The sequence below is a fragment of the Notothenia rossii genome (assembly GCF_949606895.1).
Source record: "Notothenia rossii genome assembly, chromosome: 4".
Classification (NCBI taxonomy): domain Eukaryota; kingdom Metazoa; phylum Chordata; class Actinopteri; order Perciformes; family Nototheniidae; genus Notothenia; species Notothenia rossii.
Window position 1 is genome coordinate 561,214 of NC_136902.1, and position 22,975 is coordinate 584,188.

A 22,975-nucleotide genomic window follows, 5' to 3' on the forward strand; every position below is an offset into this window, starting at 1 on the left:
TTAGGGACAGACAGCTGGGAGAGTCTGGTCTCTGCTGCTGGACCCTGAAACAGAAACAGATGAATACAAAAAAAAGATCAACTAATAAAATCATACTTTATATACATACAGGGGTTAACTAAAACCCTGATCCAACTCTTGATCCAGGATCCTCAGATCGATTGCTTTTGTCTCCACCCACATATCTGGAGACTCACAGTGTTTAAGTTCTCACTGATTGTTTGGCTCAAAAGGCCACAACAAAGAGGAGACACACCATATCAACGGTTAGAAAAAGATCTTCATTAAAGCAAGTGATTCAAATAAGCAAATGAATCAAGTGCAAAACAAGTAAAGCATGAGGTGTGAACGTCAGTGGTATCAGTAATGTAACTGCAGGGTGAGGATTGCATGAACATGTATGTGTGAGGGTGTTGAACAACTGAAAGTAAAACAACTGAAATAATATCAAACTCAACCGAACCGGGTGTCTGTATGAGAAAACAGAGAGGGAACAGAGAGGAGCAGAGAGGCTTTAAACAGCTGCAGGGCACCAGACCCATGAGTTACTGCAATCAATGCAATCACCACAGCACACACAGGACAGCCACACCCTCTCTAATGATGAACCCAAAGGGGCATTACACTGAGGAAAAAGTACTTTAACTCTCTGATGTTTTTTTCCCATTGATCAGATATGTTACCAAATATCCGGTTATCATTGTTCCTTAACATCTCTCCAGTTTCTGGGACATTTTGAGTGATTAAGAGTTCAGTCTCTAATATTAGAGAAAAGTAAGAAGTCTTAGATAGATGCCGTGTAACGAGAAAGGGTTTAGACCCGGGCTATTCAATTACAAATGCAGCTGGGCCAGACATTCAGCGGCCTGTACAAAGCAGGTAATGACATTTTAAACCAACACATATTACTGCGATGAAAAACATGCAATTTGTATTCATCGTTCATCTAACGTCGAAAAGTGCATAGAAACAAATTAGCATTCATTTAACAGAATCTGAGGCATCTCAAAGTGCATAAAAACAAAAAGTGCACAGTTGTAGCTTTACATTTATTTGCTTTGGAAGTAAAAATATTCAAGTTATGTTTTTGAACCAGGCACATCACAAAGTGCATTTAACTGAATACAATAATAGCAGTCTTAATAAATGTTTTCATACATACACAATTGGATACGTATGAAACATGCACATCAAAAAGTGCATTAACAAACATTTAAAGAGCTCCAATGTTACACAAAGAGGTAGCAATACTATCTTTTCACTTTTCAAGTAATAACAAAAAAAAATCATACGTTTTGGTCCCATTTGACCCAGACACATTACAAAGTGCATTTAAATGAATACAGAAAGAACTGTCAAACCCTTCAGTGCACAAACCCATAACAAGGGATACAGGTAACTATATGAATGAATACTACACTACACGTCTACTATAGTGAACTAGGTGCTTACTATCACCTCATTTGTGATTTGTCATCGCTGACTTTCTCAATGGGAGAAGGGACATTTTTAGTTTTGAACAAGAGCAGTGATTTTTGGCTCATAGGATATCAATGCAATCCCAAGACATTGGTGAAGAGTGCTGTCAGTCAGGGAGCAGCGAGTGCTACTTTTGATTGAGTTCATGTGTGAAAAGCTTGATTCACATGTGTATGTTGATCCAAAGATACTGAGCACACAGATCGCTACTTTCTGAACGTTAGGGAACTGCTGTTTGTTGACATCACTCCAAAACTTCGCTGGCCCATTAGTGCGCTGCTCTTGTGCCATGGTTACGGATGAATTCATGTCAATAAGTCCCGGTGTAAATGTCCCCTCGTCGATGGAGGGGACCACTTCCTTTGCTCTGGTTGATACGTCCCCCTCTATTGCAACAGTGAAGGGGTCTCTGGCAAAGCCCATCATCATGTCTGTGGGCAGAGCAAGTCCATCCAATCGACCAAAGTTCTCTTTCAACCTCGCAATGAAATCTGTCATCACATCCGTGATTGTGCCGGAGACGTGATGTGTTTGGGGAGCGTCGGAAGATGCAGCATCCGACCCGTGCTCAAGTCGGTCGCGAAAAGTTCCAGCTTGACTTGGATCTGCTCCACAAGATCAATGACCGTTTTGTCTCTGCCTTGTAGTCCCACATTTAGGTCATTAAGATGTTTGAATATGTCGCTCAGAAAGCAGACGTCTTCCATGTAGCTGTCGTCCATTAGGCGTTGCAAGTTTGCTTCTGCCTTCTTTTGTTTGCTGCTGCTGCTGCTGCTGCTGCTGCTGCTGCGGAGGAGGAGGAGGAGGAGGAGGAGGAGGAGGAGGAGGAGGAGGAGGAGGAGGAGGAGGAGGAAAGTTATAATCTCTTCTCTGAGATCACAGAAACGCTCCAGTGCTTTGCCTTTGGACAGCCACCTGACATCATTGTGCAAAAGCAGGTTGTGGTGCTCTGACAGCAGCTTGCAGAATAAGCGGTGTTGGAGGCTTGATGTGGAGCATATCAAATGAATAGCGGCCATCACATTGTTCATTGTCGTTTTGAGCTCCCCGCTGAGTTTTGCGCACAACACCGTCTGATGCACAATGCAGTGTCAGGATGTTAACCGGGGTGCTAAACCACCTATTTTCCCTGCCATGGATGGAGCCCCATCAAGCATGCACACACGCTCCAGACCATTGTCTTTGAAAAAGGCTGAAATTCCCTCAAAGACTATCTCGCCAGTCGTGTGTCCTTCTCACGGCAGTAAGCCAAGCAATTCCTCTCGGAAGCATTTGCCGTCGAAAAAACGGACATATACGTATGCACAATTGTGCGATATCACTTCTGTCTGTGGACTCATCACTGCAATGGACATGACACCAGCGTTTCAAACACATCTGTAGCAAGAGTTTCAACCCTACGGATGTTTGACATGTCTGACAAATAAACCTTTTTAATAGCAGATGTCAAACACGTTTTCATTTTGTCGTCATTTATCACTTCGTCCACGACGGCCAGCATACACTCTTTCATGGTTTCAGAGTCGGTGAATTGCCTTTTATTTTTTGCTTTTAAGATCCATGCAACATGGAGGGAAGCAGCTGTAGCTCTTTCTTGGGCAACACACTCACTCCCTGATCGTCCAGGAGGACGTTTGGTCAGGGTCCCGTGGCGTGCAGCTGTGACGCTCCTAGGCTCCTTCAGCTTCATGAAGGGACGCAAATAGCTTTCAACTGATTGCAATGTATTCCCATCTGCGGCGGGATTTGACGCTCATGGAAGAACGGCATTCGTTTGTGTCGGCTGCCCTTAAAGGCAATGTGAGCGTCCATTCCCATTGGATAACGGAGAATTGTACACCGGGAAGTAAGTATTCCCCTTACTGTGGATTGATCTGACAGTGATATCTGCACTACTCATCCACTAAAAAACACCAGATTATCCTTGTTGATTACACAACATTGATTGGTTTAAATTGTGTGCAATGCTTTTGTATTTTCCCCCTCGATTCGGAGAAACAAGTATTTTTTCGGAATTTAGGATTGCCGAAGACACTACACTACCCAGAATCCTCAGCTATCGTTCCGCTTTGCTCGACAAACCCCGTGATCAGTCCTCAAGCTCTGTGATTGGTTGACTTCCAACTGCATTCCATATGAAAAAAACGTTTCATAAAAGATAAAACCATACTTTATTCAGCAGTGCTTGCTTTACTCTTTGAAAGTCATCACATGAATGCATCGTAATAAATGGTTTGGCTGCATTAAATATATTACACATCTGTCGTAGTTCTTTATTTATCTACAGAGATCGGGCTCAGAATAGACCGGAAACTATTCTTTTACCGTTCAGTTTGAATTTCACAATAAAGTTGTAATATTTTTTTTGTTGATATTATTGTTTTTTATTAACTACTAGACCGCTGGGTCATGTTAAGACCATCTTTTCTGTGTTGCTGTGGGTTTTTTCCATCGCTTTTGTTACAAATATCAAAACAATAACGAAATATATCCGTCGTAAACTAAACCAGAAACAGCAGTATATTTTATTTTGTTAACACTGTAAACTTGACAGCTTTTTAACCCAAACCACCTACTGGTGAAAGCACGTTATCACACGTTTAGAGTAATGCAATGCAGGTAGATTGTGTTGCTTTTTAATGACTGTTTAAAATGCCTTTTTCTTCATCTCTTTCATTTTTGTAAAGCACTTTGAATTGCCTTGTGTTGAAAGAAGCTATTTAAATAAACTTGCCTTGCCTAAGGTCTGTTCTATAGGGGGAAAGTAGAAGGTCAATGAAATATAGAATAGAAAAAATCAAGAAGATACTGTAAATTATTACAGTTATTATTAGTATTGCAGTACTGCATAATAGACATGATCACAGATGTAAAGAACAACAGAAGAATTTCTCTGCTCGCCCCAAAAGACCTGAGACGGTGGAGAAAATAAATCCTTTGTTTTGTTCTTTTGTCCAGATATTCAATGTGATCCTTCCATGACAGCAGGTGGTCAATCATTACACCCAAGTGTTTGTATGAAGCTCCCTGCTTGATTTCATCTGTATGGATGACCATGGGGACTTTATGGGAGTCAGATGGTGAGCCAAAAAGGATTTCCTCAGTTTTCTTGGTGTTGATCTCAAGAGCATTGTTATCAGTCCACTCCACCACCTGATGGACAGCCTGTTGGTGTAGCTCAGGGTCGTCTGTGTTACTGAGCAGAGATATTACTGCAGTATCATCAGAGTACTTCATGATGAATTGATTTGGTGTGTTGGTACGACAATCATCAGTGCAGAGAGTAAAGAGCACAGCTGAACTCACACAGCCCTGGGGGGGGGGGGGGGGGGGGGGGTGATGGCAGATGACAGGGTTTTGTTAACCAAGCATGTTATGATACGCTTCAAAGTTGAAAGAGACATGTTTTAGAGTTGCTATCATAGGACCACCGTTACTAGCACCACTAGATGCACTTTCAAAAAACGCGCTGCGTTGTTGTTTGGTTGTTTCTAGGCAACGCAGAGTGTTGCGTTCATAGTCTGTATTAGTGTAGGTATTTGGCCACGGGAGGCCGGGCCACTCGGGAGTTGGTTCTGGGCCGCATCTGGCCCGGGGGCCGCCATTTGAATAGGCCTGGTTGGTTTAGACTCTACTGAAGAAGCTGTGCACGTTTTTTACCTGCTGTACTTTTGGTAATGCAATTGACTAGAGTAAAGTTCTTCCTGAGGAAACACCGCTCTCACTCTCCTGATTATCCGTCCCATTTATAAGGCCGTAAAACATGCTGGAGAAGACTTTATACCGACTGGTTTTATTCTATCATAACCGGACTCTTACTGTGAGTCACAGCTTACTTCTGATCAGCAGATGGAGGTCGTCCTTTAAAGTTTATGACGTCGTCCTTCGAGTTGTCGCTCTTTAGGGACAGACAGCTGGGAGAGTCTGGTCTCTGCTGCTGGACCCTGAAACAGAAACAGATGCAGACATTGGCACACTGGAGAAAACTGATGAAAAATATGTTAAACCTAAAGTCGCGTTATATAACGGTATAAATCACTCTGTATTGTCGATGTCTCAACAGACCATAATGAACATTTAAAACCGAGACCTTCCGGACTTTGTGAAGGACTCTAGAAGATTTTCAGAGAAAATCCCGAAGACGTGAAGTTTATCTACAAAGGGCCTGTCCTCTCTTCAGCTGCGCTACAGCCAGCAGTGGGAAGCTAACGTAAAAACATCTCTTTAGTGGATAACGTCAGCGAGTTCATGCAGACTGATCCGGCTGGTAAAGTGCTGAGCTTGCTGTTTGCAGATGTAAGTTAAAGATAGAGCGTTAACCATAGATAGCATGCTCGCTAACGTTAGCCTAGCATAAATATTACATTGCATTTATCTGAGGCTTTTATCCAAAGAGACTTACAATGAGTGCGTTTCGACCAACAAGATACAACCTTTAAGAAAACAGAATCATATAAGTACATCAGGTTTCATAGAGCCAAACATTTCAAGTGCTACTCAACTGGCTTTAGATCAGCCAGCCCTTTATTAGTATATAAGTGCTTTGTTAGTAATTCTATCTCTGGAAGTGGAGTCCAAAGAGATGAGTTTTCAGTCTGAAGAAGATGTGTAAGCTTTCTGCTGTCCTGATTTCAATGGGGAGCTCATTCCACCATTTTGGAGCCAGGATAGCAAACCCACGTGTTTCTGCTGATGGGAACTTGGGTCCCCCTCGCAGTGCGGGTGCAGCGAGCTGTTTGGCTGATGCAGAGCGGAGTGCACGTGCTGGGGTGTACGGTTTAACCATGTCCTGGATGTAGGAAGGGCCAGATCCATTCACAGCATGGTACGCAAGTACCAGAGTCTTGAAGTGGATTCTAGCAGTTACTGGAAGCCAGTGAAGGGAGCGGAGGAGCGGCGTGGTGTGGGAACATTTAGGAAGGTTGAAGACCAGACGAGCCGCTGCATTCTGGATGAGTTGCAGAGGTCGGATGGCACATGCAGGTAGACCAGCCAGGAGGGAGTTGCAGTAGTCTAGGCGTGAGATGACGAGAGCCTGGACCAGAACCTGCGTCTCTTTCTGGGTCAGCTGGGGACGTATCCTCCTGATGTTGTAAAGAGTGTATCTGCAGCAGTGGGTTGTAGCAGAGATGTTTGCAGTGAAGGACAATTTGTTATCTAGGGTCACACCCAGACTCCTTGCAGTCTGAGTCGGGGAAACAACAGAGGTGCCGATGTTGATTGTTAGGTCAAGAGTGGGACAATCTTTTCCCTGAAGGAAAAGCAGTTCAGTCTTGTCAAGGTTGAGCTTAAGGTGATGAGCAGACATCCACCGGGAGATGTCTGCTAGGAAAGCAGAGATGCGTGCGACGACCTGGGTCTCTGAGCGGGGAAAGGACAGAATTAGTTGGGTGTCGTCAGCGTAGCAGTGGTATGAAAAACCATGCGGGCTAATGACAGACCAGAGCGAGTTTGTGTACAAGGAGAAGAGGAGGGGACCGAGGACAGATCCCTGAGGGACCCCTGTAGATAATTGACAATGGTTAGAAACGGTAGAATATCAGGAGCGATAGTCTGAAGGAGGTTTGAGGGGATAGGGTCCAGAGGACAGGTGGTAGGACGGGCAGAGGCAATGAGGGTAAGAACCTCACTTGGAGAGAGAGGGGAGAAGGAGGTCAGTGTGTGGGTGAAGGGAGGGTCTGGTGACCCAGCGGTGAGTAAAGGTGAGTCAGAAAAAGAAGAGCGAATATCATCAACCTTTTTTTCAAAGTAGTTAACAAAGTCGCTTGACAGAAGGGAGGAGGGGGGAGGGGCTTTGGGGGGGTCCAAGAGAGCGGAGGGGGAAGGGGCTTTGGGGGGGTCCAAGAGGGAGGAGGGGGAGGGGCTTTGGGGGGGGTCCAAGAGGGAGGAGGGGGAAGGGGCTTTGGGGGGGGTCCAAGAGGGAGGAGGGGGAAGGGGCTTTGGGGGGGTCCAAGAGGGAGGAGGGGGAAGGGGCTTTGGGGGGGGTCCAAGAGGGAGGAGGGGGAAGGGGCTTTGGGGGGGGTCCAAGAGGGAGGAGGGGGAAGGGGCTTTGGGGGGGGTCCAAGAGGGAGGAGGGGGAAGGGGCTTTGGGGGGGTCCAAGAGGGAGGAGGGGGAAGGGGCTTTGGGGGTCCAAGATGGAGGAGAAGATGGAAAATAGTTTTTTGGGATTGGAATAGGAAGATTGGATCTTATCTTGAAAGAAAGTGCTTCTTGCCTGAGAGATGGAAGCAGAGAAAGAGGAGAGAAGAGCCTGATAGGTTAGGAGGTCGTCATGGTGATTGGATTTCCACCGTTTCCGCTCTGCTGCCCGAAGGATGGTTCTATTAGCACGCAGTGCGTCAGTAGTAATACCAATCCCCTTTCCATCACATTAGTATGCATAAAAACTGACAGGAGCTGTGACAGGTCACACCTGCTACTACTTATAAATCGACAGGTGTCTGAGACTGTAACTACTTATGCTAATGATCCCGGTGTATGCTAATGACCCCTTTGTATGCTAATGACCCCCATAATGACCCCATTGTTTTGAAGTGTTATCTATAAGGACCCCCATATTGACCCATTGTTCGATGTGTTATAACATGCCGCTCTGATATGCCCCATTGAAGTCTACCTACTGTTGTCAATCGAATTAGCCTTTGATGTCAATCTATGTGTTAATTAAGACAGTCTCTATGAACTTGAGCAGAATATAGTGTGTGTGTGTGTGTGTGTGTGTGTGTGTGTGTGTGTGTGTGTGTGTGTGTGTGTGTGTGTGTGTGTGTGTGTGTGTGTGTGTGTGTGTGTGTGTGTGTGTGTGTGTGTGTGTGTGTGTGTGTGTGTGTGTGTGTGTGTGTGTGTGTGTGTGTGTGTGTGTGTGTGTGGTTTATAAGGGGATAGGAGTTCAACTTTAAAAATGCACAGGATCATTCTAAGAAGAGTGAGAGGGCTAATGAGCCAGCACCATACTTCCTCTCTGTGTTTTCTTGACCTGTATCTGATCTTGAAAAACTCTGGTAAGTACTTTTTATTTTATTTTATAATATCATGTAATTATTTAATGCTGCTTGGTGTGTGTTAAACAACCGCTGTGCATCTGTTGTATTTATTGTGTAATGGTTTAGAAGCTTTGGGAAAAGTACGTACAAATAATGTGGTGTAGATTTTTGCTTTAAAAGTAGCACAATTCATTATGTTAAACCTTCAAAAGTGTCTAGATATCCCTGCCCTGATGCCAAAGGAACTGCACACTGAATATGTTTTTCCGTTTGATGTCTATGTCTGGACCGCTGCGTCAAAAAGGAGGGCTTCTGCCCCGTTACTTCTCCGCTGCTTTCTTGTTTCACTGCAGGCAGTTTGCTTTTCAACCCGATGGTATACTGTTTTTCTCAGACGCGGAGGGATACTGACTTGTTGTGAAAAGTAACTTACAATTCTACCCGTGGTATACGCTCAGTATATCACGGGTAAGAACCAATCAGATTGCTTGATTTGACTTGTCCGTTTTATAATTTTAATCAAATCTTTTGTGTGTGTCTCAGTTCAGGAAAGTCTGAACCAAATATGAGTTGGAATATTAGAGAGGATTAACTCTTTTGGTGGAACCCCATATGATTCATTCCCTGTGGAAAGTGGGTATATATGTATTTAAAACGGTATGTGCTTGTATTTAGCTTATTTTAAAAATCAAATATGTTTTTTGCTGATGTGTAAAATATCCAAAATAACGTTTTATATTCTTACTCTCTTGTTAAAAGGTGATGAAGTTTGCAGCGTAAGCCAGCCATCAGTGTACCAAAACCTCCCCTCTCTTGAGTTTACACACAGCCTACCTTCTGCAAGAAGTGCTGATCTAAGTTTGATCTTCAGTGATCCTCTCACACACCATCCCTCAGAGAGCCAGACAGACTCGTCCCCCTGTAACGCCCCCCTTCAACAGGTCTGAGGCTAACCCCCAACACAACTAAGGAACTTGTTTTATTTTTAATGGCCTAGGCAGATTATGGCTTTTTTCTCAAGATACTTTTAGACACACTTTGAGGTATGCAAAACCTTAAAACTAGAAATGAAGTACATTGTCTGATTAGATTTTTTCTTAAAGACTGTTTATTGTAAAAAGTTTATTTATATAGCACCTTTCAAAAGACATTAAGAAAATGGAATTTAAAAACAGTCGTTAAAAAGCAAAGATAATAAAATAAGCATTAAAAGACAAAATACATGAATAAAAGTTACAGTGCAGTCTAAGATCTGAATAGTTTAATTAATAGCAGCGGCAAAAAGAAAAGTCTTCAGCCTGGATTTAAAAGTAGTCTTCGTTGCAGAGGACCTGCAGGTTTCTGGATATTTGGAGCATAATAACTGAACGCTGCTTCTCCATGTTTAGTTCTGACTCTGGGACAGAAAGCTGACCAGTCCCTGAAGACCTGAGAGATCTGGAGGGTTCAAACTGAAGCAGGAGGTCAGACATTTATTTTGGGCCTAAACCATTCAAGCTTTATAAACAGCAGCAGTATTTAGAAATCACTTCTTTAAGGTAACGGAGTAAACCACCGGTTGTTATTTACTGACTTTAGGCAGACTTTTGGCTTTTTTTTCTCTTTTCTTGTGTTCCTATACTTTTAGACACACTTTGAGGTATCCAAAACCTTAGAACTAGAAAAGGAAGTACAGTGTCTGATTAGATTTGTTCTTAAAGACTGTTTCTCTAAAAGGTAAGTTTGTGATTTTAACACTTTTGTTACTGACACTCTGCAGATGTGTGTGTAACTCTCTCACAGAGGAACTGTAAGATACACTTTTTATTTATGCAAAACCTTTAACTTTTTTGAAAATAAAATACTTTTGTCTGAATACATTTTCTTTAAAGGCACTTTTTGATTTTAACGCTATTTCAGTGGATCAATCCAGTTTTGTTGACATCAATGCTTTTTTTCTCTTTTTCTTGTGTTACTAAGATACTTTTAGACACACTTTGACATAGCCGTGGGAACATGTTTCAAATGGGGGGTGCTGTGGGGATCACATCCTCTAGGGGGGTCAGGGGGGAAGATTTTTTTTCAACATTATAAAGTAAAATGCTTCAATCTGGTGCACTTTGAGCTGAATTGCCAGAGACTAGATCTAAGGGGTACAACTCTAAACACCCATATCGAAAAGATCGGTTTACATTTTAATAATCAAATAATTATGTGGACATAACCAATAACCTAACATAGCCAATAACAAGTAAATGTAACTTATTTTATTTTTGTTGTTCATTTATTTCTTATTTTACCAGTTAACATTTATTTATTTATGCATATTCTTTAATCTCTCCAGATTTAAACAATATTTCTGGTTTACTGTCCTATAGTATTAGACCCTCCAGAAAAACGCGGGCAAAAATCCTTGATTATGCGATTAAACATGCGGGGTTTTTATGTGATTTTATGCGGTGAAATTGCGGGAAGTTGCGAAATATGCTAAATATGCGGGGAAAAAGAATAAAACATTTTTTAAATATTGGGCTGTCTTATTTATTCTCTCTCACACACAACCTGCCACTAACGTTAAACCCCTTTACTATTCAATTAAACACATTCAATGTTTATTTATTGTAAAAGCAATTGGGCTATTTTAATCTCACACACACACACACACACACACACACACACACACACACACACACACACACACACACACACACACACACACACACACACACACACACACACACACACACACACACACACACACACACACACACACACACACACACACACACACACACACACACACACACACACACACACACACACACACACACACACACACACACACACACACACACACACACACTTCTCCGCCTCATTCTGTTTTCATTTACTCGTTCGTTATCTGACCAGCTTCAATCTTGTAGCTACTCACTTCGTTTCTTGTAGCCCTCGAAAGGGTTTTGGAGGTTGATGCCTCGGTGAATGTGAGTTGTTTGGCTTTCTTGTCCGCAGCAGCAGAAAGCATTTTCGAATGTTTGAATGAATCAAAGTGGGTCGTCACTGTCGATTTTCTCTTATGCTCCAACACACAGTTGCACGGGGTGCAGAATAGTTCCCCCCCACTTTTTGCCCGGTCTTTAGTAGAAATGTTCATCGGTAAATGAGATGGATTAGATTTTTTCATCTTGGTGTTTTCTCTATCGTGTGAGCTCCACACGTTCACTCTATACAGTGTTGTTTACATTCTGTGATGATGAGTTAAAACATTTTTTTCTGAATTTTGTGTGGAAAAATGCTGGGATTATGCGGCCTTTTAAAAATCTGCGCCATTTTGCTGATTATGCGGTAAATTCTGCGATCGCAGAATCGCGTTTTTCTGGAGGGTCTATAGCAGGGGTCGGCAACCCCTGGCACGCGTGGCAGCATTGGCACGCGGCACCGTAACCAGTGGCACACTAGGAATAAGTGGAATAAGAGTGCAACATATTTAAATTGTATTTTCGGATCATGAAAGAGACCCCCGCCAGAGCACGTCTCCCCGTTACCTGCAGAAGGAAGCCATGCACGCAACGCAGCCCCGCTCTCTTTGAATCCAGGTGACTTTCTGCCGCTTTCCTCCGTGGTGCAGTGCTGATCGTTTCACCACGGAGGAAAGCACTTCACTAATTGCAGTACCCATAAGGAGCTGTACAAATGACGCAGTTTTTGCGTGGCTGTGTATTTAGTTGAAAGCCCAGTGGCGATCTGCTCATCTCTCCTCTAAATAATATGCTACAAAGGGGCGGACTGGCCATCTGTGTGTTGAACTTTCCTGTCGGCTCCCAGACCGTAGTCGAGGAGGGCAGAAGCAACAAGCTTCAGGTTCAATGACCCACTTTAGCTTAAATGACTGGAGAGACGCGAGCTCTTCTTGGGAGGCCATTGCATTTATTTAGCTGTTCTTCTGTTTCACAAAATACATCACAGACCTCTGTTTTTCTGCTGCCTCGTTTCACTTCCGGAAACATACACACGTTCCCTCACTGTCGCTCTACCATCCACAAACACACTTGCACAAGCCGCACCCCTCTCTCTCTCTCTTAAAGGGACAGCAATCTCATCTCACTCTGCATGACCCTAATATCATAGCATGTGTACTCTGGAGAATCACAGAACGGACGATCGTCCTTATTATTATGCCGTTTAAACCAACTATTGAAATGTGCTTGTTAAATTCGGCATCATGTAAGTTGCGTTGACAGGTCCACACACTGCTTCCCCGCAGCGAGGCTCCCCCCGCCCTCCTGCTGATAGTTGACGAGCGTCAAGCTCCTCAACCCCCCCCCCCGTTGATAATTCTCGATCGTTGGCACGCTGATAACAATTTTTTTTTTAAATGGCACTTCATATCAAAAAGGTTGCCGACCCCTGGTCTATAGTATGCACTGGAATGATTTCAAACCTGTTTTTATTTATCCCAATAATTATAAAGGTTGCCTTGGAAATATTTGTTTACATAAATTGTTAACAAACCGTTTGAGACCCTCTGAGATAACTTAGACTAAAGTGAACTATCTAAACACTCAGTCCTTTACCTCACTGAGCCTCTCAGTCTGTCTGGCTATCAGTCCTGTCCAGACAGCTGATATCTGTCCTGTGTGTGAGCTGCGGGCGCCTGATAAGCCAACATCCCCCACTTTCATCGTACAGGGCAAATGGAAACTGTAACCGGGGTGAAAAGGGTGTTATCTTTACTTAATTATGAATGTTGTTACATCAGGGCTGAAAATTCGTTTTTTTGTATTATATTTCCATTTAATCTTGTGGACGTGCAGATTCCCTGTACTCCATCAGGGGGTGCTGCAGCACCCTCAGCACCCCTACTTCCCACGGCCCTGCACTTTGATGTATCCAACACGTAACCACTGGTGGAATATGAAGTACTTTGTTAGGAATTCGTTTTCTTTTTAATGGCCGTTTTTTCAAACACAGTTAAACAATGGTTTTTTTCTGATAACCTCACATATTTGAGTTATTTTCTGCTACCAAGATACTTTTAGATACACTTTGATGTACGCAACACTTAACAAAAGGGTCTAATATGAAGTACTTTGTAAGGAATGGGGTTTTCTTTAATGGGCTCAAAAACTTTAGAACTGGGTAAAATATTCATTAATTTGTAACGAATTGAGTTTCTTTTCTTTTTTTGATTTTCAACATACTATTGTACACAATGACTTTTCCATATTTTCTTCTTTTTTTCGGAGAAACTATACTTTTGCCTTATTCCGTAAAATCATGACAAACTATTACTTATTCTAAAATCTGACCTCTTGCTGCTTGGTTGGAAATGATAGATGAAAAAGCTACAAAATGTAAAGAACTTTTTTTAAAACTCTCAATTCTACAGATGACTCCCCCCACTCAATGCAATAAGTCCCTCCCTCCACTCAGCAAAGCATCTAAAACTAAGGACCCCACTAAGACGACAGTTGAAAACTAGCCATGGATCTGAGAAAAACCAAGTCTCCCCCCGTGAGTTGCAGCCAGGAACAAACTCCTGGACTACCGTCATCACCACCATTCTGGACACCCGAATCTTGCAGTACTACTGCTGCTGCTGGTTTTGGTTACTTCTGGGGCCAAGACGTCTCTGTTTATGGACACAGTGAAATCAGTGTTGGTTGATATTGTGGAGAGGGTGATACATCGGTACAGAGAAGAAATCTGCAACGGATGCCGAGTCAGTCACCCCGGCCAGAGGCAACACGATTGTCTGAATGACATGCCCGATCTTTTCTTCAGAAACAATTACAACGTGTTAATGAAAAGACTCTGGCTCACCGACTTCATTACTGAGATCGACCAGACTCTTATTGATAAAGAAATGTTCACGGATGATTGGAGGATCCAAGGCGCTTCGGAGGCTTTTCTGCACAATCTCAAAAATGGCAGACGCCTCAAGGAAAGACTTGAAAAGATCCATGCCGAGTTGGATGGAGAAGACTAATAATCAGCGGTTGATTGAAACCAGGTTTTTTTTTTCTTTTTCGATACATTGACTTTTTCTTTAAAGTAAAATAAAAATGGGGAACTACTATGCAAAACGCTCGGTATATATTGATCAGAATGAAGTCAATACCCTTTTAATAAGTGTGGTGATGAGGACGATTGAAAACAGAGTGAGTAGTGATCCCCGTGTAAACAGAACGGCTGAAGTTTGTAAACTAGAAGACATTTTGGATATCGTTCGTTCTGGCAGTACTATTCCTGGTCATTGGGAAACGATTGTAAACGAAACATTTAAAGTGGTCCTGGAATCTTCCTTTTCCGAAACATTACCGAAGAAATGAAACAAACATCAAACGTGTATCATGTGCTCTCATTGTATGCTCTGTTTGTAGATGTAATGTCTTTGTGTCAGAAACAGCATACACATGAATATTTTGACTGAAGTGAAAAAACTCCATCATGATATTTCCAGTAATCTGGGGAATTCTAAACTGGAGACGGTCCTGGGGACAATCAGTATAACTATTGATTTTGTGTGTGAACAAATAAAAATGTAAATAGGAAACTTTTTTAAAAATAAAAAAAGTGTTTTTTACATTTAAAAACTGTTGTCTTCATTATAGCAAGGGGAGCGTGTCTGATACATGTGTATTACAGTCCTTCACATGAACTGTTGTCTTCATTATAACAAGGGGAGGGTAACAGGGAAGATGTATGATAAATGTGTATTGAAACGTGCGTATTATACCCCCACAGAAACACGGAAACACAGAAACGCAGAAACACGGAACCACAGAAACCCAATTTTCAAATAAATTCAGTCAACTAAAGTTGAAAACATTTTCTAACAAATCTTAGTTGATAAGAAAAAAGCCCGATAACACATTTACATAACCTTAAAATATACCCTTCATATTTCCTAACGATATAAATGAAAGCCTACGGAGAGATGTGTGTTTTTTTCATCAATATCAACCATAATTTACCTACATTTGATTGATTTTTCTAACTTATGACTGAACTTATGAGGCAATAAACCTCTAGTGAGTGCCCCAGCCCTTCGTATATTTATCTGTATGTGCAACACAGTCTCACTCCCTGATCGTCAAGGAGCGACGCTTGGTCAGGGTCCCGTGGCGTGCAGTTGTGACGCTCCGAGGCTCCTTCAGCTTCATAAAGGGACGCAAAGAGCTTTCAAGTGATTGCAATGTATTCCCATCGGCGGCGGTATTTGGCGCTCAGGTAAGCACCGCATCGGTCCATGTTGGCGGCAGTTAAAGGCAATGTGAGCATCCATTCCCATTGGATAACGGAGGATTTTACACTCAGAAGTAAGTATTCTCCTTACTGTCGATTGATTTTACAGTGATATCTGCACTACTCATACAGATAACTCAAAAACACCAGATTATCCTTGTTGATTACACAACTTTGATTGGTTTAGATCAGGGGTGTCAAACTCAAATACATAGTGGGCCAAAACGAAAACATGGTTCAGGTACAGCAAATGTGTTGTCTCTATGTCCACCTAATATCAATTCAAACACCATGACACAGTTCCATCAGATTAATGATAAAAACCTAGAGGAAATTATTCAACTTCTGAAATCCTCCTCCTACTGTCTTGATATTATTCCATCAGGGTTTTTTCAAAGATGTTTTTCATTGCATGGCCTCAGATCTACTTCATATAGTAAACAAGTCTCTTCACTCAGGTATTTTTCCACAGGCCCTGAAAACTGTAGTCATTAAACCGCTCTTAAAAAAAGAATAATCTAGATGCTTCAGTAATGAACAATTAAAGGCCCATATCAAACCTCCCATTTCCAGGTAAAATCATTGAAGAAGTAGTTTTTTAACAGTTCACTTTCGTCCAAACCACAGCATTGAGACTGCTCTTGTAAAGGTCTTCAATGACATCCACTTAAATACAGACAGTGGCAGAACTTCAGTGTTAGTATTATTAGATCTCAGTGCTGCTTTTGACACTGTTGACCACAACATATTACTCGACCGACTGGAAAACTGGGTTGGACTTTCGGAAACAGTTCTACATTGGTTTGAATCCTACTTAAAGGACAGAAAAAACTTTGTCTCTATAGGTAAATACACATCTGAGTTGACAAATATGACATATGGGGTTCCTCAAGGCTCCATCTTGGGGCCTCTTCTCTTTAACATCTACATGCTACCACTGGCTCAGATAATGAAAAACTACACAATAAGTTACCATAGCTATGCGGATAAATGTACGTAACAATTTCACCAGGAGACTATGCTCCAATTCAAACACTGAGTAAGTGCATTGAACAAATCAATGACTGTATGTGTCAGAACTTTCTCCAATTAAACAAAGATAAAACTGAGGTAATGGTTTTTGGAGCCAAGGCAGAACGTTTAAAGTTAGCGCTGAGCTTCAGTCTGCAATGTTCAAAACAACAGAGAGAGCCAGAAGTCTAGGTGTAGTCATGGACTCTGACCTGAGTTTCAACAGTCACATTCAAACAGTTACTAAATCAGCCTACTATCACCTAAAGAACATATCTAGGATTAAAAGACTGATGTCACAGCAGGATTTGGAAAAACTTGTCCATGCTTTTATCTTCAGTAGACTGGACTACTGCAATGGTGTCTTCACAGGTCTCACTAAAACATCTATTAGAAAGCTGCAGCTGATTCAGAACGCTGCTGCTTGAGTCCTCACTGACACTTAGAAAGTGGATCACTCCTGTTCTGAAGTCTTTACTCTGGTTCCTCACTGACACTAAGAAAGTGGATCACATCACTCCTGTTCTGAAGTCTTTACTCTGGTTCCTCACTGACACTAAGAAAGAGGATCACATCACTCCTGTTCTGAAGTCTTTACTCTGGTTCCTCACTGACACTAAGAAAGTGGATCACTCCTGTTCTGAAGTCTTTACTCTGGTTCCTCTCTGACACTTAGAAAGTGGATCACTCCTGTTCTGAAGTCTTTACTCTGGTTCCTCACTGACACTAAGAAAGTGGATCACTCCTGTTCTGAAGTCTTTACTCTGGTTCCTCACTGACACTAAGAAAGTGGATCACATCACTCCTGTTCTGAAGTCTTTACTCTGGTTCCTCACTGACACTAAGAAAGTGGATCACATCACTCCTGTTCTGAAGTCTTTACTCTGGTTCCTCACTAACACTAAGAAAGTGGATCACATCACTCCTGTTCTGAAGTCTTTACTCTGGTTCCTCACTAACACTAAGAAAGTGGATCACATCACTCCTGCTCTGAAGTCTTTACTCTGGTTCCTCACTAACACTAAGAAAGTGGATCACATCACTCCTGTTCTGAAGTCTTTACTCTGGTTCCTCACTGACACTTAGAAAGTGGATCACTCCTGTTCTGAAGTCTTTACTCTGGTTCCTCACTAACACTTAGAAAGTGGATCACTCCTGTTCTGAAGTCTTTACTCTGGTTCCTCACTGACACTAAGAAAGTGGATCACATCACTCCTGTTCTGAAGTCTTTACTCTGGTTCCTCACTAACACTAAGAAAGTGGATCACATCACTCCTGTTCTGAAGTCTTTACTCTGGTTCCTCACTGACACTAAGAAAGTGGATCACATCACTCCTGTTCTGAAGTCTTTACTCTGGTTCCTCACTAACACTAAGAAAGTGGATCACATCACTCCTGTTCTGAAGTCTTTACTCTGGTTCCTCACTGACACTAAGAAAGTGGATCACATCACTCCTGTTCTGAAGTCTTTACACTGGTTCCTCACTGACACTAAGAAAGTGGATCACATCACTCCTGTTCTGAAGTCTTTACACTGGTTCCTCACTGACACTAAGAAAGTGGATCACTCCTGTTCTGAAGTCTTTACTCTGGTTCCTCACTAACACTAAGAAAGTGGATCACTCCTGTTCTGAAGTCTTTACTCTGGTTCCTCACTAACACTAAGAAAGTGGATCACATCACTCCTGTTCTGAAGTCTTTACTCTGGTTCCTCACTAACACTAAGAAAGTGGATCACATCACTCCAGTTCTGAAGTCTTTACTCTGGTTCCTCACTGATACTAAGAAAGTGGATCACATCACTCCTGTTCTGAAGTCTTTACTCTGGTTCCTCACTGACACTAAGAAAGTGGATCACATCACTCCTGTTCTGAAGTCTTTACACTGGTTCCTCACTGACACTAAGAAAGTGGATCACATCACTCCTGTTCTGAAGTCTTTACACTGGTTCCTCACTGACACTAAGAAAGTGGATCACATCACTCCTGTTCTGAAGTCTTTACTCTGGTTCCTCACTGACACTAAGAAAGTGGATCACATCAGTCCTGTTCTGAAGTCTTTACTCTGGTTCCTCTCTAACACTAAGAAAGTGGATCACATCACTCCTGTTCTGAAGTCTTTACTCTGGTTCCTCACTGACACTAAGAAAGTGGATCACATCACTCCTGTTCTGAAGTCTTTACTCTGGTTCCTCACTGACACTAAGAAAGTGGATCACATCACTCCTGCTCTGAAGTCTTTACTCTGGTTCCTCACTAACACTAAGAAAGAGGATCACTCCTGTTCTGAAGTCTTTACTCTGGTTCCTCACTAACACTAAGAAAGTGGATCACATCACTCCTGTTCTGAAGTCTTTACTCTGGTTCCTCACTAACACTAAGAAAGTGGATCACATCACTCCTGTTCTGAAGTCTTTACTCTGGTTCCTCACTGACACTAAGAAAGTGGATCACATCACTCCTGTTCTGAAGTCTTTACTCTGGTTCCTCACTAACACTAAGAAAGTGGATCACTCCTGTTCTGAAGTCTTTACTCTGGTTCCTCACTGACACTAAGAAAGTGGATCACATCACTCCTGTTCTGAAGTCTTTACTCTGGTTCCTCACTAACACTAAGAAAGTGGATCACATCACTCCTGTTCTGAAGTCTTTACACTGGTTCCTCACTAACACTAAGAAAGTGGATCACATCAGTCCTGCTCTGAAGTCTTTACACTGGTTCCTCACTGACACTAAGAAAGTGGATCACATCACTCCTGTTCTGAAGTCTTTACTCTGGTTCCTCACTGACACTAAGAAAGTGGATCACATCACTCCTGTTCTGAAGTCTTTACACTGGTTCCTCACTGACACTAAGAAAGTGGATCACATCACTCCTGTTCTGAAGTCTTTACTCTGGTTCCTCACTGACACTAAGAAAGAGGATCACTCCTGTTCTGAAGTCTTTACACTGGTTCCTCACTAACACTAAGAAAGTGGATCACATCACTCCTGTTCTGAAGTCTTTACACTGGTTCCTCACTGACACTAAGAAAGTGGATCACATCACTCCTGTTCTGAAGTCTTTACTCTGGTTCCTCACTGACACTAAGAAAGTGGATCACATCACTCCTGTTCTGAAGTCTTTACTCTGGTTCCTCACTGACACTAAGAAAGTGGATCACATCACTCCTGCTCTGAAGTCTTTACTCTGGTTCCTCACTAACACTAAGAAAGAGGATCACTCCTGTTCTGAAGTCTTTACTCTGGTTCCTCACTAACACTAAGAAAGTGGATCACATCACTCCTGCTCTGAAGTCTTTACTCTGGTTCCTCACTAACACTAAGAAAGAGGATCACATCACTCCTGCTCTGAAGTCTTTACTCTGGTTCCTCACTAACACTAAGAAAGTGGATCACATCACTCCTGTTCTGAAGTCTTTACTCTGGTTCCTCACTGACACTAAGAAAGTGGATCACATCACTCCTGTTCTGAAGTCTTTACTCTGGTTCCTCACTAACACTAAGAAAGTGGATCACTCCTGTTCTGAAGTCTTTACTCTGGTTCCTCACTGACACTAAGAAAGTGGATCACATCACTCCTGTTCTGAAGTCTTTACTCTGGTTCCTCACTAACACTAAGAAAGTGGATCACATCACTCCTGTTCTGAAGTCTTTACACTGGTTCCTCACTAACACTAAGAAAGTGGATCACATCAGTCCTGCTCTGAAGTCTTTACACTGGTTCCTCACTGACACTAAGAAAGTGGATCACATCACTCCTGTTCTGAAGTCTTTACTCTGGTTCCTCACTGACACTAAGAAAGTGGATCACATCACTCCTGTTCTGAAGTCTTTACACTGGTTCCTCACTGACACTAAGAAAGTGGATCACATCACTCCTGTTCTGAAGTCTTTACTCTGGTTCCTCACTGACACTAAGAAAGAGGATCACTCCTGTTCTGAAGTCTTTACACTGGTTCCTCACTAACACTAAGAAAGTGGATCACATCACTCCTGTTCTGAAGTCTTTACACTGGTTCCTCACTGACACTAAGAAAGTGGATCACATCACTCCTGTTCTGAAGTCTTTACTCTGGTTCCTCACTGACACTAAGAAAGTGGATCACTCCTGTTCTGAAGTCTTTACACTGGTTCCTCACTGACACTAAGAAAGTGGATCACTCCTGTTCTGAAGTCTTTACTCTGGTTCCTCACTGACACTAAGAAAGTGGATCACATCACTCCTGTTCTGAAGTCTTTACTCTGGTTCCTCACTGACACTAAGAAAGTGGATCACATCACTCCTGTTCTGAAGTCTTTACTCTGGTTCCTCACTGACACTAAGAAAGTGGATCACATCACTCCTGTTCTGAAGTCTTTACTCTGGTTCCTCACTAACACTAAGAAAGTGGATCACTCCTGTTCTGAAGTCTTTACTCTGGTTCCTCACTGACACTAAGAAAGTGGAACACATCACTCCTGTTCTGAAGTCTTTACTCTGGTTCCTCACTAACACTAAGAAAGTGGATCACTCCTGTTCTGAAGTCTTTACTCTGGTTCCTCACTGACACTAAGAAAGTGGATCACATCACTCCTGCTCTGAAGTCTTTACTCTGGTTCCTCACTGACACTAAGAAAGTGGATCACATCACTCCAGTTCTGAAGTCTTTACACTGGTTCCTCACTGACACTAAGAAAGTGGATCACATCACTCCTGTTCTGAAGTCTTTACACTGGTTCCTCACTGACACTAAGAAAGTGGATCACATCACTCCTGTTCTGAAGTCTTTACTCTGGTTCCTCACTGACACTAAGAAAGTGGATCACATCACTCCTGTTCTGAAGTCTTTACTCTGGTTCCTCACTAACACTAAGAAAGTGGATCACTCCTGTTCTGAAGTCTTTACTCTGGTTCCTCACTGACACTAAGAAAGTGGATCACATCACTCCTGTTCTGAAGTCTTTACTCTGGTTCCTCACTAACACTAAGAAAGTGGATCACTCCTGTTCTGAAGTCTTTACTCTGGTTCCTCACTGACACTAAGAAAGTGGATCACATCACTCCTGCTCTGAAGTCTTTACTCTGGTTCCTCACTGACACTAAGAAAGTGGATCACATCACTCCTGTTCTGAAGTCTTTACTCTGGTTCCTCACTGACACTAAGAAAGTGGATCACATCACTCCTGTTCTGAAGTCTTTACTCTGGTTCCTCACTAACACTAAGAAAGTGGATCACTCCTGTTCTGAAGTCTTTACTCTGGTTCCTCACTAACACTAAGAAAGTGGATCACATCACTCCTGTTCTGAAGTCTTTACTCTGGTTCCTCACTGACACTAAGAAAGTGGATCACATCACTCCTGCTCTGAAGTCTTTACTCTGGTTCCTCACTGACACTAAGAAAGTGGATCACATCACTCCTGTTCTGAAGTCTTTACTCTGGTTCCTCACTGACACTAAGAAAGTGGATCACATCACTCCTGTTCTGAAGTCTTTACTCTGGTTCCTCACTGACACTAAGAAAGTGGATCACTCCTGTTCTGAAGTCTTTACTCTGGTTCCTCACTGACACTAAGAAAGTGGATCACATCACTCCTGTTCTGAAGTCTTTACTCTGGTTCCTCACTGACACTAAGAAAGTGGATCACATCACTCCTGTTCTGAAGTCTTTACTCTGGTTCCTCACTAACACTAAGAAAGTGGATCACATCACTCCTGTTCTGAAGTCTTTACTCTGGTTCCTCACTAACACTAAGAAAGTGGATCACATCACTCCTGTTCTGAAGTCTTTACTCTGGTTCCTCACTAACACTAAGAAAGTGGATCACATCACTCCTGTTCTGAAGTCTTTACTCTGGCTTCCTGTGTGTCAGAGAATAGATTTCAAAATACTAGTGCTGGTTTATAAAGCTTTGAATGGTTTTGGCCCAGAATACATTTCTGCCCTCCTGCTAAATGATGAACCATCCAGATCTCTCAGGTCTTCAGGGACTGGTCAGCTGTCTGTCGGCAGCATTTAGTTATTATTAGGGGTGTAAAGATACCAAAAACTCACGGTACGATAATATCGCGATAAAAAGTCCACGGTACGATATTTATCGTGATATTGACAAATAAAGGGGACATATTTGTTTTGTTTTTTTTACTTGAATTTTTTTTTCTTTATTAAATAATAAATCTGATTTGTACAGCATTATAGTAGGATGGTAGTATTTTAAAGTGTCAACAATATAATAATCAGACCCTGCAATAGAATAAATCAAGTTTGAATTTAGTTTTTCAAGTAACTCAACTCTA